Here is a 10,264-nt window from a genome sequence, read left to right on the forward strand (position 1 = left end):
TTTCTCTCTATATATGTATGTATAAATATGTACATATATGTGTGTGCAAACTTTTCAGTTCATTGCTTAAATTGTTCATCAATTTATAATTGTAAAATCTGAAGATGTAGTTATACATCACAACCAGAGATGGCTGGTGGGATGGAACTGGTAGGGATTTTCTTGGGAAAGCTACCATGCCACTTTGAATCTAAAGTGTACTACAAATTGCACAAATGATTTTAAAAGCTGGAGTAAAATATTTATAATTGCAAGTGATTCAAGAAATATACTTTCTTATTTGGACATTGCTTCTCAATGTGGAATCCAGTTCTGAATGACCTGTCACAACATTTAATGTAGTTTCTCTTTTGCAGAGCTTGAATTCAAATACAAATTCCAAACCTATGAAGATGTTAAAAGACATCATATTGCATAGCTTTCAGTTAATACTATGCTTTAGTATGCATTGGACTGTCAGGCTTAATCTCCAGAACTGAAGACACGTGGAAACAAACATTAAGGGAAATGGAATACTGCAATCCCTAACATCAGAGGTTTTTCAATATTTTCTTTTGGATGCACGATGGCATCAATCAAGTCTCCAAACACTGTTAAACAATGAAGGAAAGCCAAATAAGCAGGGGAAAAGAAGAACAAATTACAGCGGCATTCAAGAAAGTTTAAAAATTGGAACAACACTTTTTCTTTGCAGTATTTAAAAAATACTGTTATTATTATTATTTTTTTTTTGGTCTGCTTTGTATACAGGAAGGAAAAGCAAGTACCTCTGTCAGGCAACACTTGACCATTTTACATGGCAGCAGTAAAGCTTTCCTTTTGTGGAAGTCCCAAAATATTTTATAAGTAACATAAATGGTGGAGTTTTTTTTTGTAGTGTTCAAAGTCCATCACATTCTGACTAAGACCTATGACATTTCTCCCTTCACCTATTTTAAGGGTTAGATTACTTTTTGCACCCTGAGCATATTTCAGATTTTTCTAGTTCTGTGACCTTACTGATGTTTTTTTTTTTTTTACAAATACTTAGAATGTCTTCTGACACCCCATTTCTTCCTGGTGCCAGATCAAAGCTTTTTTAAGACCCTCTGAGAAGCTTTCCTTGAACTCCACAGCTGGAAATGATTTCACTCTCTTATCATCACATCATGTTTTTGTAATGCATCCTTTCATTCCTACTTAAGTTGAATTTAATCTGTGCACATCATACATTCCCCTTCAATTTTGTGTATTCTCTCAGAGAATATACATTCTTATTTTCTTTTAATATCCCCTCCCCGATAGTAGGGTAGTATATCACACAAATTTACAGCATATACCTGATACATATATGTGTTGTTTAATGAGGACTCGGGATCAAGTAAGAGGAACATTCAAGTATGAAGACGGTTGAAAAGAAAGGAGAACCAAAGGAAGAGGAAACTCAGAAGAGGGGCTTGAGAAAAAAAAAATGAGAAGAAATTAATGATTAAAAAGCCTTGGAGGGTTAATATTGCAGCAGCCTGAGTGCATAAAATCTGTTTTTTCTGTCTTGACTAAGTTTACACTACTTTCTAGAAGGGAAAGTAATGGAGCCCAAAGAATGGCTCAATACTTAGGTTTGCATCTGATGATGTTACGTTGAATCTTCACTAATATTATTCAGTGGAGAGGTAAAAGAGGAATGTAAAATAGATAACACAGGAGAAAGGACAGACAAGTGAATATTTAGAACTAAATTTATATATATATATGTATATATATACACACAAAGAAATACATATATTTATATATACATATATTTCTACAGATAGATATTTCTATCTGTCTGTCTGTCTATCTATCTATCTATCTATCTATCTATCTATCTATCTATCTATCTATCTATCTGTCATCTTTCTTTCTTTCATGCATGCAAAGGAAAAAACCGGACCCACTAAAGAAGAATCATCTGCTATTTTCTCAAAGAATGATACTCCAACATCATAGGAGGTGTTTTTAACTGAGAGACCATCTTGTAAGTGAGGGATAAGAAAAATTGAGTCAAATTGGTGAACTCTGCAGACAGCCACTAAGAAAGTTACTTTTTTCACCTTTTAACAGGAGAGGTTTGATGATTTTCTAAAGAATGCATCAAAAATGTGACACAGATACTCCCTAATTATGTCATACAAGGCAAATACCATGTGTTTTATTATTTCATGTGGAAAAAATATCAATTTAAGAGGGAAGTTAGAAAACCTTATTATAGCCCATGTACTCTCAAGGAAGAATAATTAGGGAGACACTAAAAAAACACAGTTGGTCTTTTACTATATGATATTCAACTTTCTTCCAAAACAACAACACACTATTAATAATATTTACCTAATAATCTAACATCTGACTCTGTGTGTGTGTGTGTGTGTGTGTGTGTGGTGTGTATTCTGGATATCAATGTGTAATTATGTGAACCAGTTATTAAAGTGTCCATAATTTTTGACAGAAAGATCATGATACTCATCATAAGCAAACAAGACAATAAAAGACAAGAACACAGTTCCAATATATATTTTAAGAATATATTTATAAAAGCATTCTTTGTAGAAAGAACTGGAAACAACATCATACAAAAATGAGGTTTTTGTGAATCAATGCAATGAGAAATGAGCAATACTTCTCCCCATGTAACCTTTATATTAGTGACTCAAGGAATATAAATGAAAAAAAAATCTCAAAGGCAATTTATTAGAACTTTAAATAATGGAAAATAGCTAGTATTTATCATTTTTTTTTTAAATTTAATTTGTTTTCAGTTTGCAACAATCATTTTCATGTCTTAATTTTTTCCCTCCCTCCCAGACATGACATGCAAATTTATATGGGTTCTATACACAGACTCTTGTTTAACACATTTTCACATTAGTCGTGTTGAAGAACTAAAATGAATATGAGAAACCATGAGAAAAACAAAAGAAAACAAAGTAAAACATAACCCAAGAAAAAAGAATCTGCTTCATTCTGTATTCCACTTCTGTGTTTCTTTCTCTGGATGTGGATGGTATTTTCCCTCAAGAGTACTTTGGGGATGATTTAGGTCCTTGCATTGCTGTGAAGGGCTTAGTCTATCAGAAACAGTCCGCACACACTGTGGCTGTTATTTGTATAATGTTCTCCTGGTTTTGTTCATCTCATTCAGTGTCAGTCTTTCCAGGTTTTTCTGGTTTGAGTGGTTGTCATTTCTTATAGCACAATAATATTCAATTACATTCATATATTACAATTTGTTCAGTCATTCCCCAATTGATGGGCATTCCCTCCATTTTCAGTTATTGACCACCAAAAGAAAAAAGAGCTTCTATAACTATTTTTGTACATGTGGGACTTTTCCCCCCCATTTTCATGATCTCTTTGGGATACAGACCTAGAAGAGATATTGTGGGATCACAAGGTATTCATAATTTTGTAGCCCTTTGGGCATTGTTTCAAATTGTTCTCCAGAATGGCTGTATCAACTCATAGCTCCACAAACAATGAATTAGTTTTCCAACTCTCCCACAATTTCTCCAAACATTTATCATCTCTCTGTTTTGTTTTGTTGGTTTTTAAGTTTTTTCTTCTGTATTTTATTTTATTTATTTTATTAATTGTAGTTCATAAGGGACTTACTAAAGTTGAACTCTTTACATTCCTATATGGAAAGACAATATTTGCAACTCTAGAAACTTTTTTCAGTATCTGGGTAGTTGGGAGGATCACACACACACGCACAGAGACAGAGAGAGAGACAGAGACAGAGAGACAGAGAGCACAGGGTGAATTGAATAGGATGGGATCATATCTTTAAAAAATGTAATTAAACGGTGAGAGAGAAATATATTGGGGGGAGAAAGGGAAAAATGGAATGGGGCAAATTATCTCTCATAAAAGAGGCAAGTAAAAGACTTTTCAATGGAGGGAAAAAGAGGGGAGGTGAGAGAAAACATGAAGCTTACTCTCATCACATTTGACTAAAGGAAGGAATAAAATGTACATTCATTTTGGTATGAAAACCTATATTACAATACAGGAAAGTGGAAGAGAAGGGGATAAGCAAGGTGGAGGGGATGGTGGAAGGGAGGACAGTGGGACGAGGGAGCAATTAGAAGTCAACACTGTTGGGGAGGGACAGGATCAAAAGAGAGAATAGAAGCAATGGGGGGCAGTTTAAGATGGAGGGAAATATAGTTAGTCTTACATTACATGGCTATTATGGAAGCCATTTACAAAACTACACAGATATAGCCTATATTGAATTGCTTGCCTTCCCAAAGGGAATGGGTGGGGAGGGAGGGATGAAGAGAAGATGGAACTCAAAGTTTTAAGAACAACCGTTGAGTATTGTTCTTGCAACTAGGAAATAAGAAATACAGGTGATGGGGTATAGAAAGTTATTTTGTCCCACAGGACAAAAGAGAAGATGGGGATAAAGGAAGGGAGAGATGCTAGAAGCAGGGGGGGTGGGGTGGGATATCGGTGATAGGGGCAATTAGAATGCTCTGTGTTTTGGGGTGGGGAGGGAAATGGGGAGAAAATTTGGAACTCAAAATTTTGTGCAAATTAATGTTGAAAACTTAAATAAGTAAATTTAAATAAAAAACAAGAAAACTTGTTTGATGTGCAACTGGGAAAAATAAAATAGCATTAAATAAATATTTCATCAGTTTTAATAAAAATTACTTTAGAAGCAGCTAGGTGGTCCAGTGAATAGAGAGCTAACCCCGGAGTCAGGAGGACCTGAATCCAAATCTGGCCTCATAAACTTGACACTTACAACTGTGTGACTGAGCAATTCACTTAATCTTGATTACCTTGCTTCCACTGGCTCCCCAAAAATAAAAACAACAGCAAAATTAAAGATATCTTGAAATATTTGAGGTGATTCAAAATGAAGTGAGGAGAATGTGGAATATTGTGCAAAACAACAGCAATATTGCATGATGATCAACAGTGAATGACTTAAATATTCTCAGGAAAAAAATGATCTGATAAAATTTGGAAGGACTTTTGATAAATGTTTTCCATCTTCTGAGAAACAAGTGTTAGAATTTAAATTCAGATCAATAAAGTTTTTTTTCTTTCTTCCTTTCTTTCATTCTTTGAGTTTTGTTTCAAAACATGACTAATGGAGAAATATGTTTTGTGTAACTGCATATGTATGACATCAAATTGCTTCATCTATCAATGATGAGGAAAGGGAGGTTGTAAACTTAGGACTAAAAATTTTAACACGTGAATGTTAAACATTGTTTTTACATATGAGTGGGGAAATATTTGTGTGTGTATACACACACATACGTGTGTATATATGTGTGTTTATATACCTATGCATATATATATATAAAACACAATATAATGATTATAATTACATTTTAAAATTATATAGTATGCTATTTAAATATAATATAATATACTGACGTACATCCATACATATGTATATACATATATATAAAAACACTATATATACACACATATATACATATATACACATATATACACATACTATACACATATACATATATATGTACAGTGTATACATGTACACTATATATAATATACATATGTATTTGTTTACTTATGTATTTACCATTATCAAAGGGGATCATACCACTTCTCATAGGAACTAACCTTTTCCACTTCTTTTTTTAAGCTTCTTCAGTATTTAAGAATTTTTCTTTTTTTAAAACATTTACATGGTTTATTTATAATTTGCAATACTCCAACAAAGCAGCCTCATTTCTGTTTCTAATTCTTAGCAATTAACTCCTACAAAAATAATCCCACACTTTTTTAATAACTTAGTCAATGTATAACTAAAACCTTTGTAAGTATTTGAAAGGACTTTTCATTTTTCAAGATGCTTATTTCAACCAAATGCCCTGTCAATCAGAGAAAAGTACATGTCTATACTAAAGATGTAACCCATTTACTCATGCAACAAATTCCCCATCCTCCCTCCACTCCACCTTGAAAACAAACAAAAAACCAATGGGACTACTTAGAGTTTTAAGGAAACATACCTTTTGCCAACTCAACTTCACCATGAAACAGGTTTCCCTTTTCTCCCCCGTCTCCTTCCCCCATTCCTAAGTGGATTAGAACAGCATTCAAGAGTGTTATGCCAAAGTGCAACACATGACTGGTAAGCAGCATATCCCAGAAACAGTTTGGCAGCAACAGAAAGGCTGGGGAAGGGGTTTTCTAGGGAGCCTGGCCTCTCTAGATGGGAGTTCAGTTCCCATATGAATGATAGTCAAACCCTGGTATCTTAGCTTTGAATATTCATAGAGCCTCTTAGAAGCCACTTTAAACTCTTTCTTTCATGACAACTCATCTCTGTGCTCTGGCTGACACCTGCCCTGTGTACTCTTATACATGATCCTTGTGACAACCCCTTTATACTCTCCCAACCCACCTCAAAACACCCCAAGTACTTATAAACCCCATTTAGTACTGGGCATTCATGCCTTCAGACACCAAGAGTTACTGAAACATATTGCTTCTTAGAAGTGGGAGTGATAGACCAGAAGCATCAAAAGGTTATTTTGGTTAATAAAAAAAAAAAATGTGGGTTGCTTTTAATGAGGTTTGGTTGTACTTTTAACAAGTCAAAGCTATGGTCTCAAAAAAAAAAATTTCCTTCCACTCTTACTAAAGAATACAGGAAATCGTTCTGCAAAATGATGAAAGAAAAGCTTAAAATCAGGGTATGTTTTTAAGAAAAAGTGGACAAGGGATAAGGGGAGAAAGAGCACAAGATACTTCAAAACAGGTTACCCATAAACACTTTCAAACAAGTGGTTTTCACTCAGACCAAGTCCACATTCAGTTGAAGTCCAAAGTATAAGCAGTTGTACTGTGGGAATTTCCAAAAAAAGTAGTAAACAAATTGACTTATTTTCTCCCCACATTAAGTGTAGCATTTTTTAAAGTTTTCTTATATGCACAGCATCACCTTTGTGACACTTAGCAAACTGTTACATTCAAACTCTCCCAGTACCTGCTCTATGAGAATTTTTGTTGTGCCCTGATGTTTCAGTGCCTCTTCCACCTCCAAAGACGCCTTTGTGACTTCTATTTGTCATAAAACCAGTCAGGTCCCAGGAGGTCCTCCTCTGTAGTTCTGTCGTTGTTCTGAGTAACTACTGTTGGATATCATTTCTCTACATTCTCTTGTTTTTTTTTTTCTTTAAAATACAGTTTCTTCTCAAATTCCTTTTCAAGCTCTTCTCTGTTGAATTGAACATTTGCACTCTCAAAATCAAAGTCATCTTCAAACTTAATAGTGTTTTCCTTAACATTTGTTGGATGGTTCTGTCCTCTGGAATGATTCCTTATTTGCCTGTTCCTTGATCTCCTCCTTTGAAGTCTTCTGTTTTCATCATTCACTTGCCCTTGATTTTGTACAGGTACTTGTTGAACTATATCACTTATTTTGCTGTTCAGTTGAAACTGGCACCCATTGCATTGGATCCCTATGGGAGTCTTGGTGGGCAGTTTGTTTGTTTGTTTTTTCTCTTTTTGGCATTCAGGTTATCAACAGAACCAGTCTGGACTGCTGTTTCACCAAGGGACTCTGTAAGCTACATATAACTGGAAGAATAATGTAGAGGTAGAGCTCAGGGAAAATTGAACAATACTAGGATGATGAGGGAGTATGTATTGAGCTTTTTGGAGGTTCACATACAATAATATTTTTGATATCGCTTCCTATAATGGCAAATAAAATAAAATCTTTTGCTGCTTTTGTTTTAGTGAAATCAAGATGTATAATGACTCTATCTGAACTTGATTGAGGAAGATCTTTCCATCCATTGATGGACCTGCCCATTGTGGGAAACTTATTAGGGGAGTTACTTTGTAGGAGGGTCCCAAGTACCTTTTTCATTTTCTATTGAAGCACTGGGTCAGAGGGCTATACCCACTGATTCTAAAAAGTATATAAATACTCTGAGGGTGAGGTTTAACTTTGGGACTTACTGACTTACTGACTAGAAGTGTTTATCTGACCACAAGAGAACTCTAGGAAACCCCTAAGGAGTCCACCTCCCAGCTTTGAGGAAGTCAGATGTTCCTTCTCTGGTAAAGGTGTATGTATGTTAATGTTCAAACATTTTGGAAGCATGCACATTTTTTATTTTTAATTTCTCTGTATTTTCTTTGAAATTCAGGATGATGACTCCTCTGAAATAGCTGAATGATATCTGTGCTTGGTTAAAGGTCTTTCATGATCTCAGACCAATGTATATTTTTTCTTAGAGTCTTTGAATATAGGAACTTTGAGTTTGTTGTCTTCTTCTAGTTGCATATTTTGATTTTCTTTTTTCACCAAAGTAAAATTCTATAGTATGAGTTATTTTATGCTATTTGCTCATTTTCCTAGTGAATTATTTGACTATATAACGCTTTCTTAAGGTAGGAATAAGATTTCCATTTGTAAGGTGTATTGCTCCAAGCTTGTGGATTTTGTACAACTGTCTTCTGAGACAATTCTAGGCACCTGCAAATTTTCAGTTCTTCTGAGGTGGTATAATCAAAGGCAAGATGTTTACTCGTTTCTGGGGCTGTGCTTTGGTCTGTGAGTGACTACAAACACTCTTTTCTGCCTCAGAACTATGAGGAGTATTGCCTCTCCACTCCTGCCACAAGCTCTACCACACCACCTCCACCTTGCCCCAGGACCGTCACTCAGATCCAGGCACAGGCAAAGGAAGGGAATCCTGCCTTAGAGTTAGCCAACACATTCCTGCAATCCCTGTCTTATCAGGCACTTGATACCCCCACCATCTGTGCATTAAGAGCTCTGGAAGCAACTGCTCCCTCTGTTGCTGCTGATACTATGGGGGCTGGGACCAGACTGATTTCCTCTCTAACCAAGGTCTGACAGACTTTTCCTGCTGGTCTTTGGATTTTTCTTTGGTGTTCGTGGGTGGAAAAGCCTGGAAATCACCACAGTTGCCAGTGATTTAGTCCCCTGAGGCCTGCTCCATTTTTTCTGGGGAGCAGTCTGTGCCTTCCCATTTTGTGTTGGACTTCAATCCTCTCTCAACCTAGTTCAACAGAACTTTCCTTCCAGCCTTTCAGGTTGTCTTTGGCTGAAAATTTGTTTCACTCTCTCATTTCATCTCTCTCAAGATTCTGTTGTTCTAGAATTTGTTTAGAGTCATTTTATAAATATTTGGAAGTTTGGGGGAGACCTCAAGCAAGTCCCTGCTTATGCTCAACTGTCTTGGCTCTTCCCCCTTCTATTTTTTAATAACTTTAGCCCTAAGAAATTTCCCCCATCCCTGACATGAAATCTACATTTCCTTTTTTTGTACCATCCTTTTTTTAAAAAAAAGTAATGGATGTGCTCTCTTGGTATTAATAGACCAAGTTTAATTGTTCTTCCACATGACAGCCTTTCAAACACTTGAAGATATATATAGTGCCCCCATTAAGTCTTCCCTTCTTAAGATTAAACATACCAACTTTCCCCAATTGATCTTTGTAAAGTATCTTTGTAGATTCAAGTAATTTCACCATATATGTTACTCTCCTCTGGACAGTCTACAGCTCAATAATTTCTTAAATTATATGTGGCACTGAGAAGCAAAGCTTCAAATGTGTTTTTGACAAAAGTGGAATTCTCAAGGACTATTACTGCCTTATTCAGTCAGTGTAAGAATGTCTTAACTTTTATTGATGTTGCATCACACTCTCTACTCTCTGCCTCAACCCATTTTTCAGATGAATCATTATCTCGTCATGTTTAGCCTTCTCCCATCTCTTAGAGAGTAGAAATGTGTTAGAGAAACATAAACTGACATAAGCAAAAATGAAACCATCTCTTTGTAGCTGCAGCATTTCTATTCCAAATAAATGAAATCATATATAGGATACCAAGGTGAAAAAATTGAATATAATTTTCTTCTTTTGACGTGACCAGTATAACAGAGAAAAAGACAAATCTGTTGTCTGATATTTTTTACAATCAAAAATTTCTAATTATATTTTCCTTGATATCTTTTCCTAGTTCTTGCCCAGATGATTTTATCCAATGCATTCTTTCTGGGTTGTGAGGAACTATAGTTGAATTTCAGTATAGACTTAATAGGTATGTTCTCCATATTTAGATATTTTCCCCTACTCAAGGTTATAAAATAGTGTCATATGCTAGTTAACAATATTTGTTAACATGCATTGTGCTCAAAGCCATATAGAAGACTGGGTAGACTCAAAAGATATTGTAATATTTTCATTTGAAAAAAATCTTATAGTAGAAAAA

At 35.1% G+C, this 10,264-nt stretch overlaps 1 pseudogene; it reads right to left on the reverse strand.

Moving 5' to 3' along the window:
* Window positions 1–6,980: 6,980 nt before the first annotated feature.
* Window positions 6,981–7,828, reverse strand: LOC140512322 (protein LSM14 homolog B pseudogene; annotated as a pseudogene).
* Between the last annotated feature and the right edge of the window lie 2,436 nt (window positions 7,829–10,264).

This window comes from Notamacropus eugenii, chromosome 6 (genome assembly GCF_028372415.1).
Source record: "Notamacropus eugenii isolate mMacEug1 chromosome 6, mMacEug1.pri_v2, whole genome shotgun sequence".
Taxonomy (NCBI): domain Eukaryota; kingdom Metazoa; phylum Chordata; class Mammalia; order Diprotodontia; family Macropodidae; genus Notamacropus; species Notamacropus eugenii.